At 46.3% G+C, this 22,869-nt stretch overlaps 1 protein-coding gene and 3 non-coding genes across 4 annotated transcripts in view; all 4 read right to left on the reverse strand.

Moving 5' to 3' along the window:
• LOC119395053 (phospholipid-transporting ATPase ABCA3-like) overlaps positions 1 to 22,869 on the reverse strand; it is a 263,150-nt gene that overhangs the window by 226,740 nt on the left and 13,541 nt on the right. The gene's annotated exons all lie outside the window — the stretch shown is intronic.
• Positions 6,781 to 6,852, reverse strand: Trnat-cgu (transfer RNA threonine (anticodon CGU)). Its single transcript has one exon. It is a non-coding gene; the product is annotated as a tRNA-Thr (tRNA).
• Trnat-ugu (transfer RNA threonine (anticodon UGU)) lies at positions 7,855 to 7,926 on the reverse strand. The gene has a single exon. It is a non-coding gene; the product is annotated as a tRNA-Thr (tRNA).
• Positions 21,915 to 21,986, reverse strand: Trnat-cgu (transfer RNA threonine (anticodon CGU)). The gene has a single exon. It is a non-coding gene; the product is annotated as a tRNA-Thr (tRNA).

Consider the following 22,869-nt stretch of genomic DNA (forward strand, 5'->3'; position numbering starts at 1 on the left):
GGAGAAAGCCTATGAGTATACTTTAGCGACAGCATGAAGCTATATACCTCCCGATTCATGTCCCATTGCACGGGCTGCGCTGGTGCACAGAGCAGGCGACCGACCAATCAATATTCAGGCACAAGCCAGAGGCTGAGTTTTCACTATGAGCTTAGCATAGCACTCATGTTTTAATCGCGACATAATGGAGTAGTGGTTTGTTTGAGTGCATAAAATTCCAAACATTCCAAGAGCTATTTCAACAAAGCTTCACCGCAATACTTCCTAGCATGATTTAACTAGCTATCTGTAGTGTGGAGAAATGGAAAATTCGACGATTTATCTACTTGTGGTACAGATTCGTGACTTATCAGTAGGTTATCTTCCGTAGCGTTTAATAATTTTCGTGCTGCAACAGCAAGAACCACGGACGACGGTTTCCAAACCAAAAGCACGACCAACCCTTGCCTCTGTATTTCGACTCCTCTCCTGCCCTAAACGCGTTACTGCAAATGAAATCGAACTTCATCACTCGTGCTTTTTCGCTCTTGTACTTGAAATGACGACCGCTTCTTAATATGCTTATTTTATTGAGACAGTAAGTGTTTTATTGTTCGGTTGACCGTTCATGCAAAAAAACCAGACTAAAATGTCAGGGAACGAACTATGTCAGCCCAACATGCTAAAAAACTGACATATGTTCATACCCACTTACATAAATCTATGTAGAACGGTTGTATACATATACGAAATGCTGGGAATGGTACAGGAAAGAGCATGTTGAGGACCCTGAAACTTAGGACTCGTACAGGTACCATATTAGAGGCAGACATCGTTTCTTGTCTTGCCTGACAACAATCCTTGCGTTCAAAATGGATAAAAGGCAGCTATTTCAACGCACCCTCAAAAGATTGCAGAGGTGTACGAAGACGTAGTAATGGAAAGGCTATTTTTTAAGGTGAAATTCGCTTTGAAGGGGTCATGAAGCACCCCTCACACATACAACGGGAAACATTCGCTGCTGTGAACATCTCAGCCAAATCTCGCAGTCGTCCGTGGCAAGCAGCGTTTATAAGCGAAGCGAGATGTTGCCATTGTGAAGTGCGCTCTCTTCATACAGGGGCCCGTCCTGACTAACTACGGCTGCAGCTGCAGGTCGTCAAAGACCAGATTACTGCTGTTGGCCGATAGCTGACGTAAACCAAAAGCGGCGTCTAAGTCAGATACGCTTCTAGCCACAGGGTACCACTACGTGCCGGCGCCGCGCTCCATAGTCGGCTAACGTTGCACAGTAGCCACATTTGCATGCAGAGGAATCACAAAGGGAGAGAGCGATAGCATCAAGGTGATGGTGTGTCGAGGTTTAGGAAAGGGTGCTCAAGTTCATGATGCGCGTAGACATACCTTCTTTCCCCCGTGTCATCCCTCTTTGTGTAATTTTCAGCGCACTGGTCTGGAGTGGACGAGAGAAGAGACAAAGCGCGTAAAATGCGCGACAAAGCCCTGTTACTCCGCTTGTACTTGACGGATTCGACAAAATTTTGCGGCAATCGAATCGGAAGGCAACAAACACCGATACTTGGGTCATTCGATGATTACTTGGAAAAGTGTCACACGATACCTTTTAGTGCCTCGTCAGACACTGACCTTGAAGTCAGTGTTTGATGGATGACTGGCTGAAACCAACAAGGAGACAAAAACGCACACAAGGTTGACAGGATTGAGCTCGAAATCTTGGGTTGCCGGAGTGTCATTTAGTGCTAACATCGCCAAGCTTTACATTTTACGGGAAGAATGAGCTGCCATTAACGGGTATTAAACAACGAATATTGCTTAAGCCAGAGGCGCTTTCCTAATTCTTAGCCTCCCCAGTGACGCCAACCATCGTTGTCGCTATAGCTCAGTGGCCGAGCGCTGGTCTTGTAAACCGGTGGTCGTGAGTTCGATCCGCACTGGCGGCTGCTTCCTTCTTTTTTCTCTCCAAATCACGCCGAAGTGGATCACAGGAAAGGTTTTTTTTTTCTACTGTGTTTATCGATGAATCAGCTGTACGGAAAGGAAGCGACAACATTTGACGCATTGCGGTCGGTGGCACAGTTGAAGAACCAATTACTTTTTACTCAACGGCGCAACGCCATATCAATTACAGGGGATGCCGCGGCCGTTTCTCAATAAATAGACTGCACTTTCCCCATTCCTTTATGTCCACTCATTTCTAGTATTTGATAAATTAGTACTATTCGTGTAAGCAAGGCGCTTTTCTGCTTATATGAATGTTGGATGACTGCTGCCCCTTCGCAATATTGAGCTGCGGCTAACCTAGACGAAACAAATCTACATCAACGCGTCTTTCCCCCCAAGAAAACACGAGATACGCTCTTGTTGGACGATGTCAATTGTATTTGCGTTTATTTTCCCGTTACTTCCGTGCATTCAGCCACCGAACCTTAATTTTGAATGGAAACGAAACCACGGCCGGTTACATTTCACGCTCTTTCGGCATCGCCTATTCGCTAAAGAATGCGTAAGAATGCCGCGCTTGCCACACACGCCCTTATAGCTCGGTGGTAGAGCGGCAGCCTCGAAAACCAGTGGTTGTGAGTTAATCACCACTGGCGGCGGTGCATTTTTCAGCGCAATGACTGCATATGTTTTTCAACTGTTGTTGATGTCGAAAGTGAAACTGTCATTGCTTTATCGTGGAAATCAGGGGAAGTTACTACAAAAGGCAAATTCACGTGCGACTCTAAAACCTACATTTTTGCGCTGGAAGGGTCAGTCGCTGTAAATACTGTACGCTAGAAAAAGTGCAACTCCGTTCAGATACCGCTTTAACAACCATAACTTTCATGCTGTCATCCTTCGTAATATTCGGCTATCGAAAATTCTCCTCATCACGAGGGACTAATTTTATCAAGTCATCGCAGTCATCGTTCTGCCTGCTTTCTGTTCCCGCCTTCAAAAGGAATATAAATTTATACTTTTAATGCGGTGAGGTCTGGTGTCATTGAATGTTTCGGCAAACTTTTCATTCTACACGTTCAGTCTGCGAAATCCTCGTTACTTTCGTCGCCCCTAATTATAATAAAAATTATTGTTGGTGTTTAACGTCCCAAAACTACGAAATGATTATGAGCGACGCCGTAGTGGAGGGCTCCGCAAATTTTGACCACGTGGGGTTTTTTAACGTGCACCTAAATCTAAGCACGCGGGCCTCAAGGATGTCCGGCTCCATCGAAGATGCAGCTGCCGCGGCCGGGATCCAATCCCGTGACCTGCGGGTCAGCAGTCGAGGAACATATATCTACTGGATTTAACATTTTCCCATCACTTTTCGTAGGTATGATGACAAGATGTGTGGACGCCTACTTGTCTACGGCACATGCTCATTGATTTGATGTCATCTCTTGCATTCACATGTTGATAATGGATTGCATCAGTGGCACATGTTCATTCCCGCTTATTCTCGGCCGAATGCATTCGTTTGCATTTACGTTGTCTCCTTTTTTTTGCACCGTCACTTGTCCTGTTTGCATGTTTTTATCAATTCCTTTTCAAGCCAGCGACGCAGCTGCGATAACGTTATTGTTACGTCATGTGCCACTACCTTTGAAGATAGGCATCATTCGGTGGACGTCAGTAATTGTGAGAAACTTACTATTTGAGTCAGTAATTGTCAGAAACTTTCATAGTAATAAACTAAAATTGTGCGATAAACTTTTTAATTAGCGAGGTCTGGCGATCATTGCCAATGGCAAGCTTGTAGCCTCGGAGACGGCAATACCGCATCAGTTTTTAAAGCAAAGCTAAAATCATTCTCTGACGCCCTGCAGGCTGCGAAAATGTTGTTTTACCTGCAGGAAACGGAAAGTAGTTGCACAAAGAACACCGGAAATATAGTGCGGACGCAATGTCCGCTGGTGTCATGTTGCAATGACTCACGTTCGATATTGACGTTGTATTTTTCCTAGCTGGGAAGCCTTCACACTAAGCGTAGGCAGAAGCCAGCGTTACCATTTGCATGTTTGCTGGGAGTAAGAAACAGGCTGTGACCAACTACGAGGCCACACCTTTTGAGAGCCCCGACTGGCATTGCCGGCCATTCTACTTTCCATGTTTCCGCCCTTTTGACGTGTCTACGGGACAAGCTAGATGTGAAGCGTCACCATCCATTAATTTATTTTAAATGCGAAGCATCTTATGGCGGAGTTCAATCCGGTGGTGGTGTGCGTCGTGACCACCCATACTGCGCATGCGGATACCCTCTCCACTCGCAATCTCTCGCTCTCCCCCTCCCCGTCTCCTGCGCAATGCGAGCGCCAGCGCATGCGCGTCTCCTCCCCCCCTCTCTCCTCTCCTACGCTCCCCTTCTCGCGCGCCTGTCGACCACGTTCCCCGCTCGCCCTGTGAGAATTAACGGCCAGGCTAGAGGGAAGACACGACGCGCGTAGCGTTCCTCTTCGCGTTCCACGACGCGAGGTCGGTAGCATACCCAACGAACGCCAACGGAACGCGATCGTGCAAGTGCTCCGGCTTCGCATCGCTTCATGGTCCCCTTTAGCGGGAGATTGTGTAATTTTTATTAGTGTCATCTGCTGTTTGTTTATAATCGCTGCTTGTCAGGGAGCTCAGTGGTGGGAAACCTGCGCCAATTGCGCCAATCTGCGCCAACTGGCAATTGCTGCTCCATAGTGCTCCAAAAGGGTCTTTTTTGCCTAATTTACGCCATTGCTGCGCCACAACCTGGTTTTCGGAACTGAAACTAATGTTTCGTGGACAGCGCGCTTTGTGAGTGGATGTACGTCGTGGTCGCCATCTTGAGCTGCTGCATTTGTTAATGGCGCCACTAGCGTCCCAGTTGTCGTGACAGCCGACGCAATCCAATTCAATATCAGTGGCAACGGTACAGCAGAACTAGCACCCTAGCTACCCTAGCAGCACTGCACCGCGCCGCAAACTTCGCTTTCTGCAAGCGATGCGCACTCCTCGATGCTGATGCTCTAGCTGTCCTGGCAGCGGACGGAGGTGCGTTTGTGTTGTCGCCTAATAAAAGCGTGCAGTATGGTTACGACAGAGCTACGCTTGCTCTGCCGTACGCGTACGTTTATCGTAATGGCGTGAGTGTAGCGTGGTTTCTGTGTGCACGATCCGCAACGATCAACTCCTCAACAGCGAGCTGCTTTCGTTTCTACAAAGCGGTGCACGTGTGAACGCGGTCCGGCACAACGAGCAGCAACGATCAGCGGCTAAATGTGTGCAATAGGCTTAAAGCAGCGCGACGCGACAGGGTTGTCAGCGATACGTCATACTGGCGCGGTCGTCGGTGGCCGCCACCTCACATTCGTTCTTTCCCTATGCTTGCATCGCTGCAATCGCGCGGTAGTAGGAATAATTTATCGACCGATTTCCGCACTTTCGAAAAGAGCAACTGTGGCATCAGCAAGTTCAGCGGCGCAGTAAACTTTTATTGCGTAAAACGTTATCGCGGCACGCAGTGTAACTATATATATATATAGATATATATGTGTGTGTCTGTGTGTGTTTGTGTGTGTGTTCGCGCGTGTGTGTATCGGGTGTCCCAGCTAACTTGTGCCAAGGGTTTAAAAATGCAATATTAGAGGCAGCTGAGTGAAATCATTTACATATTGCTGACAGCCACCTTGCGCGCTACAGATATTTTTGTTTTGTAAATAATTTGTTAATTAGGATTATTTAACTCAATTTCTAAATATTGATTTTAGACAAGAAGTGGGATTTGGAAACTTCGAGAGCGTCTTCACAAACCCCCATTGCAGGCACGTAGGCAAGGGGGAGGCCCGCGGGGCCCGCCCCCCCCCCCGAAATTCGTCCGGCCTTCTATATTCCCGGGCAACTTTTGTTTTATGCTTGCCATGGAAATACTTTCTTCGAACAATTAGGCCTTGCCCCCCCCCCCCCCCCCGAAAAAAAATCCTGGCTACGTGCCTGCCCCATTGCATTATTTGCGAGAAAGAAAGTCTCACGTGTACCATTTCTTCCGAGCTGAAAAAAAGCCCGAGAAATACGAAAAAAAAAACGTGACTAGCGCTTTCGCGCGCCGCGATTGTGCTGCTCTCAGCCGTGGTTTGAGCGAACGAAATCAGCTGCGGCCGCGACTCGCCGGCTTCGTCACAGCTAGTTGCAGCGGTAGGCCGATAAATTGGCAGTAGTTTCTTGGCCTGTGTCAGCCAGTTGGCGCGCGTGACGGTGCAAGTTTTAGCGAGCGCGGGCCAAGCAACAACCGCCAACTTATCGGCCTACCGCTGCAATGGAGCCGGCGAGTCGCTGCCACAGCTGATTTCGTTCGGTCAAACCACGGCTATGGTGGCTACTATGGCTGAGAGCAGCACGATCACGGCGCGCGAGTGCGCTAGTCACGCGGATCTTTCTTTTTTTTTTTGTATTTCGCGGGCTTTCCTTGCAGCTTGGCTAAATTTCTAGGCTATATTGGCTAATTCTAGGCAGCTTGGCTAAATTCTAGGCAAAACTTTCTTCCTCTGTGTGTTTCATGAAATGTCCGTGCCTGCTCCAAACACAGGGGTAGCTGCTCCAAAAGCAGATTTTGCCTGCTCCAATGGCTGCTCCAAAATGCTGCCCGTTAGATTGAAGACGGCACAAAACCAACATAGCCCGGTGGCATATCTGACTGCTGATATACAATGAGCGGCCACGATCGAGGGCATTAGAGTCTCTTTAGAGGTGCATCTTTATATGAAAAATTCAAGGGTAAGGAGCTATTTAAAAAAAATATCTGAAGCGATTGCTAAAAAAAAAAAAAAGCACTGCCGCCAGTGAGGTTTGAACTCACGACCGCTGGTTTACGAGACCAGCGCTCTACCACTGAGCTATAGCGGCGACGACGGTAACTGTTGGTATCTTCACACGCTGTTTATTGAATCAGCAACGGTGAAAGAACAATGTAATTGGCGGAAGTACAGGTTCATACGACATGGGTGGGGGGGGGGGGAGGGGGCCTGTGTAAGTGGAATGCATAGCACTCAGAAAACGAAATAAAATATAAAATGCAAGTACAACTGGCATCGTAAAAGAAGGGCATAATGTGCTTCTGCAAAAACAAAGACAACGTTTTCGTATGAGTTCCGAGTTTGGAGGCCACCCGCTTAATCTGACTTTCTACTGCTGGAGTATAAGGCTTATACTGGGTAAAAAAAATTGGGGAGTCTAAAGCTTATAGTATTGAAGGAATGCTGGAGTCTAAGCCTTATCATAGGTCAAAGATAATAAATAGCCATACACGATCAGTTACTGCAAGGCAATGCTCACAAATGTAACGACTACTGACAATCCGCCCTGGTATATTCAAGATGAGCATTTATGGCTTTGCGCATTGAGGGCACAATGGCGGCTCCGTTCTCTGCCCGGCGGCCGAATTTTAATGGGGAAAGAACGCGACCGCCTCTCGCACAACACGCTAACATAATACGCGTTGGCTACACGGTAAGAAAACTGAACAGTTGTCAACATTATTTTGAGTCCTTGGTTTCGGCCTCGGCTCATAAGTCATAAGTAACTCAAAATTTTCTTTCTGCGTAGGCATTTACAATACTAGCAATAATTAAGAAATTCCGCCGAGGTACACATCAGCACGTAATGTGTCAGGCCGCTAACCTCAAGGGCGTGGGTTTGATTCCCAGCCATGGCGGTCGCTTTTCGATTGGGCGAAATGCAAAGGACATCCGTTCGCCTATATTTAGGTTCACGTTGAAGAAACCCCGGATTGGTCAAATTAATACGGAGTACCCCGTTACGGTGTGCCTCATAATGACGTCGTCCTCTTGACACGTCAAAACCCAGCAATTATTATTAAAAACAAAAATAAATATCTTAAAAAACAACAGCCGCCAGTGAGGATCGAACTCACGACCGCTGGTTTACAAGACCAGCGCTCTGCCACTGAGCTATAGCGGCGACGATGGCAGGTGCCGCTATTGTACCCGTTGGTTAGCGAAGGGACGTTAGTAAATGTGCAAATAAGAAATGCCCATCCCACTTAACGTAACTTCCATTGGTTATCAAGCACTCTATTTGCCGTATTAGGAGGAAAATGTGGCTTGGTGCTCACTTACATTATAAACTCGTCAATTTTAGCACTAAAGAATGCTTGTGGATTCTGTATGTGAGATATTCAGCACCATCCTATAGAATGCAATATTTTGCTTCACTGCTCTTTTTAACTTATTCTGCTCTCTTAAAATATAATTTACAAAAGTAGGGTACGGCGGTGTGCTGTCGCCTATTACTCAATTGGAACAGTTAAACGTACTCGTGGTAACTAAGCGACAAGTTCACGGTGTTAACGACTCTGTATAAACGGCGCGCGCACGTGATCAAACCCCATACTTGCGAACTATCATAAGCGACCACTTGGTGTCCCAATGCATTTCACGAGAAGGGAAGCCCTCGCTCGACTCCCTTGCTGTTTATTTCACCCGCATGGCTCTATGGTAGTGTCCGTTGTTTACGTATTTTTTCTTCCTCTAAGGTATTACTTTGAATCTCTCACTTTATTATTTATGCTGCCATTTCTGGGGCGCTATGTGCTGGCAGGTGTAAGGAAAACTTGAGACGTGCTCGCTACATGCTCAAGTGCACATTTACCACAGAGTTGCCAGATGCTACCGAGCGAACAAACAAACAGTCATCCCGAAAAAAGACGAAACAAAGTGGCCCGACTTTCGTGAAGAAGCCCAAAAGAGCGTAAAATTAATACTTTTCCCATTCTTGAAAATATTTTTATTCATAATGAAAAAAAAAAATTCACACAGATAGGAAGGTCCGGAATTGAAAAAATCACTTAAGTTATTTTTTACAGCTTAAATATGCGCAACTATGAACGAAAGCACATATTTACTTTTTTAACATTGTCTCCAGGGTCTCCATTTGGTTAAATGCACGTTTGCCAATGCATGATTAACGTTACTAGTTCATTGCCCCAACGTATGTTTGACTTCAACACTCATCTACTAAAAGTCATCGACAAATGCACTATTAGCAAACGACAAACGCGCTATCGGTGAGGGTTATGATCACTAAAGTACCTTAATTATTTGCTGCGAAAATTCAAGTGAGCCTCGAAAACGGGATAAGCGACTGGAAAATCTACAAACGACACGGCAAAAAAAGAAGCCCAAATCCGCTTAATATTAGCAGGAATGGCAACCCTCAATTGTAACAGCAATTGCCAGCTAATGGAAGTCAATGTCTGTCAACACGGACTTGTTGTTGAGCAAGTTGGTAGAGCATTTAAAAAAATATTAGAGCGCAAACACACCGACATTCACACACGCACACACCCCCACATTCAGACACCAAGCCCGTACAGCGCTCTACGAAGGCGCTGTACGTGTTTGGTGCCTGAATGTGAGGGCGTGTGCGTGTGTGACCGTGCCTTGCGTTTCTAAGCGCGAAGCACTTTTGGCGCTTGTTCTGTCGTCTCGTGTCGTCGCTTGGCATCATGCACATAATACGTAAATATGTCAAAACAGCACGTTACAGATCAAGTTTGTGGCGTACAAAAAAAGTGAGAACGACGGGTCACAGTGAAGATCAGTATTTACTCGACAGAAGGCTCTAGCTGACGGTCCATCTTTGTCGGAGGAAGAGCGTCGCACGCGCTGCTCTTGCCCTGAGCCACGCGCCTGCTTCGCCTTTCTTCAGGCCACAGCCGTTTCTCACGAGTCGGCTTTACGCCTCCACTTAGGACGCGATGTCACCACAAAGAAAATACGAAAATAAGCCAAAAGAGGGCGCCACGGGTCAACTCAATACCAAGATATGTCAAGAGAGGGCGCGACTGTATAACAAATAAAGGTTTCTTTTCCCGCCAAGGACGGCGAGCAGGCTGCACGTTTGGAACTCTAGCGCACTTCACCGTGAACGCAGGCGTCGCCGAAAAGCTAATTCGTCTGTCCGAGCCAGCGAAGCGCCAGGGAATGCGAGGTTATAACCCTCAAATTCGAAAGACTCGGAGGCAAGCCAAGCGTCAGCAGAGGCAGGAAAATCCTCAGATCTGCTCCGCAGCTTGTACAATTTTCACGGTGTGGAACTGGCGCGAGTTTTTCCAAGTGTGTGAGCAAACCATCGTCCGACTCAACGAGAAAACAGTCCGTCCGTTAAGGCTATCATCGCAAAAAAAAAAAAGAAAGGTCAATACAAATAAATTTACTTGGCGGAGTGGGGTTTAAACAGGGCCCTCACGCTCCAAAGGCGAGTGTTCTAACGGCTACATTACCCACCCACATTTCCAAATTATTAATGTATCAGGACCATATCGATACTTAGGGCCCGTTCACGCTAGCGGCACGGCAGCTCGCCGTTTGACGTACTCAGGCTGCCGTGCGCAAGCGATTTCGTTCGCGCACTTCAGCCGTTCTTTGCCGCTCGCAGAATAGGTCCGAGACCCATTTTCTCGCCGTCCTCCGTCTGCCGCAGAGCGACGTGGCCAATCAGCGACGGAGGAGCGGTTGCCATGACTACGGCGCACCGCGTCGTCTGCTTTCGGCTTTCCCCGTCGTCTGCGTCTGCCGCGGGACGCTTCGAGCTGCTTGCATTTTTTTCCGCGCTTTTCACGCTAAAAGTGCGGATGTCGTCCGTGTCGTTGCCAGGCATGATTCCGGCAGTCAATAAAGCGTTTTAGTCGGTCCGGCATAAAGAAAAGCGTCGCGTAAAATCAAATAAAGTGTCCCCTAGCTGGCGCCAGATCAAGTGGCGCCAGCTATAGAGGATTAGAAACAACTAACAAACGCGTAATCTATGTCCTCCGAGCATTCGAAAGCGCCCATCTCGACTCGCTAAGCCTACAGCATCGATTATTTGAGTATGGCTCTCAAAAACAGTGTCGAATTGGCGCGAATACGTTGCTGTCGAAGCTTAAACACATGAATCAAAGCAAATGGAAGCATCAGTTCGGAGCTTGCACGCTGCAGAGCGCACCGCGGCCTCTTGATAGATTCGAGGTGGACGACAACCGCTTTTAGCAGTGCGGCCATGTTTTTCAGAGGCTTGCCGGCGAAGCTTGCCGTACAAGTTGGACAGCTCTCACGCGTGCGGCGACGGCCGACGTTCTGCGGCACCGCGCCGTTGTGGTAGGCTTGTCGCTAGCGTGAGCAGACCCTTAGTATCCGCGGTGAAACACCAACAATAAAGGACAACGCTTTCTATGAATAGTACGTTAAACTGTACAGTAGTGGAATAAAAGACATCTGCAGAATAAGATGTAAAGCCAACATAGAGGATTGTAGAGATCAGGAAAATTCCAGCTTTGAGAAAATTTGACGTCCGACTCGCGTTTCTGTGGTGGCGGTATGCCCGCGCCAGGTGGCCGTTGCACACGCTGACAAGCACTTGCAAGAAGATGAGAGAAGCCATGCGAATGCCGCCAGAAAACAGCGTTCTAGGGAAGGATATCCAACCTAGAACAAAACTCTATGCTTACGCGTCACGTACACGAGTGTCAAAGGAGATTCTGCACTAACTTAATTTTTAGTGATCTAAAGAAAAATGCCGCTATAAACGGACTTATCGGTTGCGTATCACAATGCGCCGTGAACATATTTATGCACATGGGTTCGATATTAAAGTGACAAGAACACACTGTAACATTGTAACGACGAATATAACGGGAATATATTCAGCGTTGCGTGAATTTCAGAACTCGATCCCTGCCTTAGGGATATGGTATGGATGTTTTTAAAATATGCGGCTGGTAGCCAGATTGTAAACATATTTCCTTCTTAAAGGTCAACGAATAAGGTGGCGAATATAGTAAATTTTGCAATGTTTCAGAAAGAAGATATGCGCAATTCAAACAGCTGGAAGCACTTTACATTCCTGCCTTTTCAACATCGCAAGAAATATGCTTGCGCGTAAAGCCTGGAACGAGCGTTACTGACATGGCATCGTGCAGTTTTCCTTAATTAGAACCTAGGGATTGTGGCTTTTCAAGCTTCAAGTGGTGTAGGTTAGGATACTTAAAAACGCGCAGTAGCGGAAGTTTCGATCACCGTCGCATACGGGAGAGTCACGTGACTGGTCCAAAAACGTCACCAATGACGTCATTGGTACAGCAAAACGTTGCTCTTAACCCTAGTTGTGGCAGTAGTGATGCTGTCAAAAAAATGGGAAACAAGAAGCGGCCTGAGTAGGTTATGTCCCCCCCCACCTTCCCCCTAGTCATACAAGTCCAGTGACACGGACCAAACAGTGACACTGGCAAAATAGAAGCTTCCTCCTGCATTAAAGTTTTGGCGGCGGTATGACGTCAGACTTGACGCTGCTGCGTGTAACTCTTCAGCTAGTGACATCACCGGACGTTCTGATACCGTGATATTTAGGGTATCAAAACACTATAGCGAAGGGTGAAAAGAGAATTCATCTGTCAGGCAGTCTAACGATCTATCGATACCTACACCATTCATGGCACCCCCGCACAAGGAATTTCTCACCACGTGTTGACTGTTTCTAGGCCGGTCGCGTCGTTCCTTAAATCACCGCAGTCGCATGAATACCACTGACGTCGTCGCTTTTGCGGTGCTTTTATTTCCATTCGTACTTCAAAGAAAACATTCGCTCTTTATTTAACAGAACTTGAAAACAGCGCGCTCGGACAGCGCAAATTTCGGGTCGCCCAAATCCAGAGGATAAAGGGAGGAGCGAAGCACGATAACATTTGACGGGAGCTTATAGGAACAGGCTGACTTTTCAAGAGCTCTTTTATGCATCCCCTTGATCGGCCCTTTCCTCCCTATTTTTCCCTCTTCAAACAGGCAACAAAAAGACAGTTTATTATTTCTAATGAATGATTTACGTCCACATAAACCAAGCTAAAATAACATGTTGTTCTGTGTAAAATAAAGCTGGTCATGTGTTTTATTTCGAAATTGATTATTATTACAATTATTTGCCTCTCCTCACTGCCCATGTTGCCCTTCCATGGTGACGACCGTGACCGCAATTGCTGATGGTGCTTGCGACATGTTCTAGACCGCCTCTGTTCCCAAGCTTCGACAGCGTAGGAATCGACCTTCTATGTTGCGTTTGAACATGAAAATAGTGTGACAGAAACGAATATTCTATCTGCTTGCGCAAGGCTGGCTTATCCTACTACGATATCAATCCTTAAGTAAACTTTATAAGCGCAAGAAGTACATGACATCAAACCCACCAGTTTTACATTAAGTTTTACATAAAGAAACATCACGCTATTAAGGACCAAGCTATATGTTTACGTTTGCGGTGGCCTTACCGACGATCTTGCACGGAGCCGAATGAAAATCGAGCCTTCGCCACATAAGAAAGAAGCACTCGGCATTGCTCGGATAAAAAACAACAGCACGAAACGGGGCTGTAGCTGAAATCGAAACCACGGCAGTCAAGTGTTCTTGCGCAGAGTCAGGACAGTGTTTGGAAGGGCTCCGGAAAAAGACAACATACAGGTGTCATACCGGGCGGAGAGTGAAATTAAGAGACGTATATTACTGCGCGGCAGAACCGTAGAGTCGCGTCAGGCGTCGCATCATGCAGGTGGACTTCGTATCGAATGACTGCATTAAACCTTCCCACACATTACGAAGGGTTCAACCATCATTCACAAGTAGCATCAGCTATAACAGCAACAAAGTGTGCAGCGTCTTAGTCGCGCGTATTGCCTGACAGAGGCATAGCGGGTACATCGATAAGTGTGCACACCTTTTAAGAAGAGAAGGACAGCAAAACCCCAAGCAAATCGGTACAAATTTCCTTGTGGCTTCATGCTACCAACGAGTGTTTGTCAATTTCACTTTCTGAGTTCGCATAACCGATTTGCAATACCTTCGAAAAAAAAAGAAGAAAAAACTGCTTGCATGAGGCGTTCGAAAGGGGTCGAAGCAAAACATATGCACGTGCCCGTTGCCGCGCATTTGTCTTACCTCAGTGCAGCCATGCTATCGCCTTCTTGCGTTCAAGAGTGGAAAACTGCCGATTTTGTTTGTATATTTCGTTTTCAGCGAAGAAAAAAATTAATGGGCACCAACTCTCTACAATCGGCCCAGTTGCACAAAGCAAATACCGAAGTTCAATACATTGAAGCGCGCGGAAGCGGTCGCGCGCAAACTGAGCTGCCCAAGTTATCACTTTGCAAATACAGCAAACAGCGTGCGCTTTAGTTACCCAAGTTGTTCGTAAGTCAGGCAAAGCAACGCTGATAACTTCCAAACCTTATCAATGCGGGGCGAAGAAAGCAAAAAAGGAGCAATCAACAGGAATCAAAAGTGAACTGTGGACAACACGCTTACGTTCTTACCCCCCTCCACCGCAGCCAGTCGAGCTTTACTGTGTACAGTGACAGCCGACAACGTAGCGGGTGCTGGCCAAGCTCTTCAACGTTCGGCCTTTCATCGAAGATAGGTCGTTGATTTAGCCAAGCAGCCACAGTTCACCCAGCAGTCAGGGTAAGGTGTATGCTGTAGACACACCCACGACCCATGTACCGAACAAATCCGATATGACCGCCTCCCATATCAAATTTCACTGCTTTCAAGCAGTCGTTCTTTGATCTGGTGATTACTACAGTGTTTCTGACCGTCTATATATCGATTCGAGCAGGAGCAGAATATTAGTAAGTTGTTGCAAGTTGAAGTAGCTCGGCAAGTCACAATCCGATGTTGGAAGATTGAGTCACCTGAGAGAGTGCCAGTATATCCATGGAACATGCTTTAAGAAGTGCGTTTGCATGCCATTCATGCCACCTGGGACCACTCGCGCTGCTCCTCAATGCTTCTGGGGCAGAGCTGTCCAAACAGGCAGTATTCGTACGGTTTCCAGAATCCACGTCCCACGACCCATATTACAAATTACTGTGCCTGAAGGCTAATGACATTAACGCATCATCGTTTTGAAGATTTCATTAGAATTACACTTCAGTTCTTTGAGACGGTCGGAGATTGCCCGGTAGTTTTTCTGGCCGTTTCTCACTTTAATAGTCAATCGTCAGCTGCTGTTTACTTGCAATATCATGCTGGGACACTCATATTTACTGGCCAGGTTTTCAAATCGCGAGGAAAATTAGTATTGAGTCACGATTGACTCACAACGCCCGTGCATGAAGTTTTGTTATTTATTTACGATTATTTATTTCTTCATTTTAGGGATTTCTTCGGTTTATGAAATGAAGCAGTCATATTGTATCTCCGCACTACAAATGTATTCATTGCGTGGCAGGAAACTGAGTCGTGCTAAAATACACCTGTTTCAGAGCGAATTGTCGATTGAAATTGATTTTGTTTTTGTCATTAAAAAATTGGTGACTTGTGCGCACTTCAGGCACCATTATATAAGAAATGATGAAGGAGAAAGCCTATGAGTGTACGTTCGCGACAGTATTAAGCTGTATACCACCCGATTCATGTCCCATTGCACGGGCTGCGCTGGTGCACAAAGCAGCCGACCAACCAACCAATATTCAAGCACAAGCCAGAGGCCTAGTTTTCACTATGAGCTTAGCATAGCACTGTGTTAATCACGACATAATAGAGTAGCGCTTAGTTTGAGTTCATAAAATTCCAAACATAACAAGAGCTATTTCAACGAAACTTCACCGCAATACTTCGCCCCGTGATTTAACTAGCTATCTGTATGGTGCGAGAAATGGAAAATTCGCCGATTTATCTACTTGTGGTACAGTTTCGTGACTTCTTAGTAGGTTACCTTTCGTAGCATTTAATAATTTTCGTGCTACAACCGCAAGAACCACGGACGACGGTTTCTAAACCAAAAGCACCGACCAACTCTTGTCTCTGTATTTCGACTCCTCTCCTGCCCTAAACGCGTTACTGCAAATGAAATCGAACTTCATCACTCGCGCTTTTTCGCTCTTGCACTTGAAATGACGACCGCTTCTTATTATGCTTACTTTATCGAGACAGTAAGTGTTTTTATGTTTGGTTCACCCTCATGCAAAAAAAAAAAAAAAGCCAGAATAAAATGTCAGGGAACGAACTATATCAGCCCAACATGCTAAAAAACTGACATATGTTCATACCCATTCACATGAATTTATGTAGAACAGCTGTTACATATACGAAATGCTTGGAATGGTACTGGAAAGAGCATGTTGAGGAACCTGAAACTGAGGACTCGTACAGGTATCATATTAGAGGCAGACATCGTTCTTTGTTATGCCAGACAACAATTCTTGTGTTCAAAAGGGATAAAATGCGGCTTTTTCAATGCACCCTCATAAGACTGCAGAGGTGTGCAAAGACGCAGCAATGCAAAGGCTATTTTTTAAGGTGAAATTTGCTTTGAAGTGGTCATGAAGCAACCCTCGCACTTGGTGAACAAACACGCAAAACGGGAAACATTCGCTCCTGTGAATATCTCAGCCAAATCTCGCAATGGTCCGTGGCAAGCAGCGTTTACAAGCGAAGCGAGATGTTGCCATTCTCAAATGCGCTCTCTTCATACAGAGGCCCGTCCTCACTATCTACAGCTGCAGCTGCATAACGTCAAGGAGCAGATTTCTGCTGTTGGCCGATAGCTGACGTAAACGAAGAGCGGCATCTAAGTCGGATACGCTTCGTGAAACAGGGTGCCACTACGTGCTGGCGCCGTGCTCCATAATCGGCTATCGTTGCACATTAGCCACATTTGCACGCAGAGGAAACATAAAGGGAGAGAACGATAGCATCAAGGTCAACGTGATGGTGTGTCGAGGTTTAGGAAACGGCGCTCATGTTCATGACGCGCGTAGACATACCTGATTTCCCCCGTGCCATCCCTCTTTGTGTAATGTTCAGCGCACTGGTCCGGAGTGGACGAGAGAAGAGACAAAGCGCGTAAAATGCGCGACAGAGCCCTGTTACTCCGCTCGATCTTGACGGATTCGACAAATTTTTGCGGCAATCGATTCGGAAGGCAATAAACACCGATACCGTGGCGTCATTCCATGATTACTTGGAAAAATGGCACACGACACCTTTCAGTGCCTCATCAGACACTGACCTTGAAGTCAGTGTCTGATGGCTGACTGGCTGAGACCAACAAGGAAACAAAAACACACACAATGTTGACAGGATTGAGCTCGGAATCATGGGTTGCCAGAGTGTTATTTAGTGCTAACATCGCCAAGCTTTACATTTTACGGGAAGAATGAGCTGCCATTAAGACCCGCATGACATAAATGAGAATAGAATAGATAGAATAGGTACGCGGCTTTAACCGAGGAAACCGACCTTAGCATTGACGCAATGAATGATAATCTGACTAGTATCATTAAGGAGTGTGCAGTGGAAGTCGGGGGTACAGTCGTTAGACAGGACACTGGTAAGCTATCCCAAGAGACGAAAAACCTCATTAAGAAACGTCAAGCTATGAAAGCCTCAAATGCAACAGACAAAATAGAGCTGGCGGAGCTTTCGAAGTTGATCAATAGGCGTAAAGTAGCCGACATAAGAAAGTATAATATGGAGAGAATTGAGCATGCTCTAAAGAACGGAAGAAGCCTCAAAGCTACGAAGACAAAACTGTGCATAGGCAAAAATCAGATGTATGCGTTAAGGGACAAGGATGGCAAGGTCACAACCAATATGGATAGAATAGTTGAGATAGCGGAAGAGTTCTACAGAGATCTGTACAGCAGCCGAGACAGTCAGGATGATAACGTAAGAAGCAGTAATATCCCAGAGGAATCTGACATCCCACCAGTATTAACAGGAGAAGTAAAGAAAGCCCTAAAGGGAATGCAAAGAGGCAAAGCCGCTGGTGAGGATCAGGTAACATCAGACTTGTTGAAAGACGGTGGAGAGATTATGTTAGAGAAACTGGCCACCCTGTATACGAAGTGTCTCTCGACAGGGAGGATACCAGAATCTTGGAAGAATGCCAACATCATCTTGATCCATAAGAAAGGGGACGTCAAGGACCTGAAAAATTACAGGCCCATCAGCTTACTGTCCGTTGTCTACAAGCTATTCACAAAAGTAATTGCTAACAGAATTAATACGACATTAGAGTTTAATCAACCAAAGGACCAGGCAGGATTTCGTACAGGCTTCTCAACAACAGACCATATTCATACTATCAATCAGGTGATAGAGAAATGCGCGGAATACAACCAACCCCTATACATAGCCTTCATAGATTACGAGAAGGCATTTGATTCGGTGGAGACATCAGCAGTCATGCAAGCACTGCGGAATCAGGGCATCGACGAAGCCTATATAAACATAATGGAAGAAATCTACAGCGCATCCACAGCCACTATAGTCCTTCATAAAGAAAGCGACAGAATCCCAATAAAGAAGGGCGTACGGCAGGGAGACACGATCTCTCCAATGCTATTCACCGCGTGTTTACAGGAGGTTTTCAGGGCCCTAGATTGGGAAGAATTAGGGATAAGAGTTAATGGAGAGTATCTCAGTAACCTGCGCTTCGCTGATGACATTGCATTGATGAGTAACGCGGGAGACGAATTACAGCTCATGATTACTGAACTGGATACGGAAAGTAGAAGAGTAGGTCTGAAAATTAATATGCATAAAACTAAAGTAATGTGGAACAATCTTGGCAGAGAACAGCGCTTCGCGATAGGTGGCGAGACGCTGGAAGTTGTAAAGGAGTACGTCTACTTAGGACAGCTAGTAACCGCGGAGCCGAACCATGAGAGTGAAATAACTAGAAGAATAAGGATGGGATGGGGCTCATTCGGCAAGCATTATCAAATCATGAATAGTAGTCTACCACTATCTCTCAAGAGGAAGGTATATAACAGCTGCATCTTACCGGTACTTACCTACGGAGCAGAAACCTGGAGACTTACAAAGAGGGTTCAACTTAAATTGAGGACGACGCAGAGAGCGATGGAAAGGAAAATGATAGGTGTAACCTTAAGAGACAGGAAGAGAGCAGAGTGGGTCAGGGAACAAACGGGGGTTAAGGATATCATAGTTGAAATTAAGAAGAAGAAATGGATATGGGCCGGCCACGTAGCACGTCGGCAGGATAACCGGTGGTCATTAAGGGTAACTGACTGGATTCCAAGAGAGGGCAAACGCGTGAGGGGAAGACAGAAAATTAGGTGGGTAGATGAGATTAAGAAGTTTGCAGGTATAACGTGGCAACAGAAAGCACAGGACCGGGTTGATTGGCGGAACATGGGAGAGGCCTTTGCCCTGCAGTGGGCGTAGACAGGCTGATGATGATGATGATGATGATGATGATGATGACATAAATGAGAAGGTATTAAACAATGAATATTGCTTAAGCCAGAGGCGCTTTCCTAATTCTTAGCCTCCTCAGTGACGCCAACCGTCGTTGCCGCAATAGCTCAGTGGCCGAGCTCTGGTCTTGTAAACCGGCGGTCGTGAGTTCGATCCTCAGTGGCGGCTGCTTCCTTCTTTTTCTCTAGAAATCACGCCGAAGTGGGTGACAGGAAAGTTTTTTTTTCTACTACGCTTTAATGTGTTTATCGATGAATCAGTTGTACGAAAAAGAAGCGACGACATTCCACGCATTGCGGTCGGTGGCGCAGCTGAAGAACCACTCACTTTGTACTCAACGGCGTAACGCCATATATATTACAGGAGCTGCCGCGGCCGTTTCTCAATAAATAGACCGCACTTTCGGCATTCCTTTATGTCTACGCATTTCTAGTATTTGATAAATTAGTACTATTGGTGTAAGCAAGACGCTTTTATGCTTATATGAATGCTGTATGACTGCTGCCCCTTAGCAATATTGAGCTGTGGCAAAAGAAATCTGCATCACAAATCTGCATCATCACAAATCTGCATCTTCACAAATCTGCAGCAAATCTGCATCAGCGCATCTTTCCCCCCGAGAAAACACGAGATACGCTCTTGTTGGACGATGTCAATTGTGTCTGCGGTTATTTTCCCGTTACTTCCGTGCATTCGGCCACCGAATCTTTAATATTGAATGCAAACGAAACCATGGCCAGTTACATTTCACGCTCTTTCGGCATCGCCTATTCGCTAAAGAATGCGTAAGAATGCAGCGCTTGCCACACACGCCGTTGTAGCTCGGTGGTAGAGCGGCGGTCTCGTAATCCAGCGGTTGCGAGTTCAATCATTAGTGGCGGCGGTGCATTTTTCAGCGCAATGACTGCACATGTTTTTTAAACTGTTGTTGATGTCGAAAGTGAAACTGTCATTGCTTTATAGTGGAAATCAGGGAAAGTTACTACAAAAGGTAAATTCACGTGCGACCCTAAAACCTACATCTCTGCGCTGGAAAGGGCAGTCGGTGTAAATACTGTACGCTAAAAAAAATGTAACGCCGTTCAGATACCGCTTGAACAACCATAACTTTCATGCTGTCATCCTTCGTAATATTCGGCTATCAAAAATTTTCCTCCTCACGAGGGAGTAATTTTATCAAGTCATCGCAGTCAACGTTCAGCCTGCTTTCTGTTCCCATCTTTAAAAGGAATAATAATTTATACCTTTAACGCGGTGAGGTCTGGTGTCATTGAATGTTTCGACAAACTTTCCCTTCTACCCATTCAGTTTGCGAAATCCTCGCTACTTTCGTCGCCCCTCATTTTAATAAAAATAATTGTTGGTGTTTAACGTCCCAAAACCACGATATAATTATGAGAGACGCCATAGTCTCCGGAAATTTTAACCACCTTGGGTTTTTTGACATGCACCTAAGTCTAAGCACACGGGCCTGAAGCATTGCCGGCTCCATCTAAAATGCAGCTGCCGCGGCCGGGATCCCATCCCGCGACCTGCGCGTCCGCAGTCGAGGAACATATCTCCTGTTTCACCGTGGCCGGTCGTCCCTAATTATTATTACTTAGCGTTTTCACATCATTTTTCGTAAGGTATGATGACAAGATGTGTGGACGCCTATTTGTCTACGTCATTTGCTCATGTATTTGATGTTATCTCTTGCATTCACATGTTGATAATGGATTGCGTCAGTGGCACATGTTCATTCTCGCTTATTCTCGGCCGAATGCATGCGTTCTCATTTGGCGTTGTCGCCTTTTTTTTTTTGCCCCATCACTTGTCTTGTTTACATACTTGTTTTTATCAATTCCTTTTCAAGCCAGCGACGCAGCTGTGATAACGTTATTGTTACGTCATATACCACTACCATTGAAGATACGCATCATTCCGTGGGCGTCAGTAATTCTGAGAAACATGCGATTTGCATAGTAATAAACTAAAATTGTCCGATAAACTTCTTAATTACCGACGTCTGGCAAGATTGCCAATGGCAAGGTTGTAGCCTCGGACACGACAATACCGTATCAGTTTTTAAAGTAAAGCTAAAATTGTTCACTGAAGCCCTGCAGGCTGCGAAAATGTGGCTTTATCTGTGGCTTTAAAATGCGAAAATGTGGCTTTAAGTGCGGACGTAACGTCCGCTGGTGTGCATTTGCAAAGACTCCAGTTCGATACTGACGTGCTATTTTTCCAAGCCCGGAAGCCTTCACACTAAGCGCAGGCAGAAGCCAGCGTTATTTGCATATTGCTGGGAGTAGGAAACAGGCTGTCACCAACTACGCGGCCGCACCTTTTGAGAGCCTCGACAGGCATTGCCGGCCATCCTGTTTTCCATGTTTCCGCCACATCTGACGTTTCTACGGGACAAGCTGGATGTGAAGCGTCACCATTCCTTCATTTATTTAAAAGTTTCATCTGCTGTTCGTTTATAATCGCTGCTTGTTAGGAAGCTCGTCAGATAATCGCTGCTTGTTAGGAAGCTCGTCAGATTGAAGACGGCACAACACCAACATAGCCCGGTGGCATATCTGACTGCTTATATACAACGAGCGGCCACGATCGAGGGCATTACAGACTCTTTATAGGTGCATCTTTATATGAAAAATTCCAGGGTAAGGAGCTATTAAAAAAAATATCTGAAGCGACTGCTAAAAAAAAACCATCTGCCGCCAGTGAGGTTTGAACTCACGACCGCTGGTTTACGAGACCAGCGCTCCACCACTGAGCTATAGCGGCGACGACGATAACCGCCGCTATCTTCACGCGCTCTTTAGTGAATCGGCAACGGTGAAAGAAGGAACAGTGTAATCGTCAGAACACGGTGTAAGAATACACTCAGGTGATGACACTCTTCCCCCAACGCATGGGAAACCGCAATTCCCGCGCGTCCAGATAATGTTCGGTTTCTTATCAGATAACTTGCAGACGGCGCTACGAAAAGCGGGGCAGTCGTCTCCATAGCAACGGGCATGCTGCTGATAACGTGCATTTTTCTGTGTCATTTTGCTGGATAATGTGCATCCGCCAAGTGGCGTCGAGGGGCGAAATCGAGAGAGCAGCAGGAGAGGGCATGGCGAGCACGGCGGCGATGACGTAGCACCACCGTGATTCGGCTACTCGCGGGCGCTCTCCGCCTCAAGCCATTAGATGGCGCACCGCTCAACGGACCGACGACCGAACATTTTCTGGCCGCTTAGGCGAGCGCAGTGTCAACACCTGAATATTCTTACACCGTGCGTCAGAAGTACAGGTTCATGCGACATGAGGGGCTCGTATAGGAGACATACACACCAATGTTAGTAAGGCGAAAATTGGGGCTAGTTGGTTCATGTCGAAGTCTTGATTATGCGCTATTTTATGAAAACACTACTGACGAAGAAGACGTAGAGACGAACAGAAGTAGACGAGACAAAGCGCAGTAGACGCAGTAGACTAGCGCAGTAGACGAGCGCTTTGTCTCGTCTACTTCTGTTCGTCTCTACGTCTTCTTCGTCGGTAGTGTTTTCATAAAATAGCGCATAATCAAGACTTCGACATTCACGCCACCACGCAAGCAGAATAAAATACAAGTACAATTGGCATTGTAAAACAAGGGCGTAATGTGCATCTGGAAAAACAA

This window comes from Rhipicephalus sanguineus, chromosome 5 (genome assembly GCF_013339695.2).
Source record: "Rhipicephalus sanguineus isolate Rsan-2018 chromosome 5, BIME_Rsan_1.4, whole genome shotgun sequence".
NCBI lineage: Eukaryota > Metazoa > Arthropoda > Arachnida > Ixodida > Ixodidae > Rhipicephalus > Rhipicephalus sanguineus.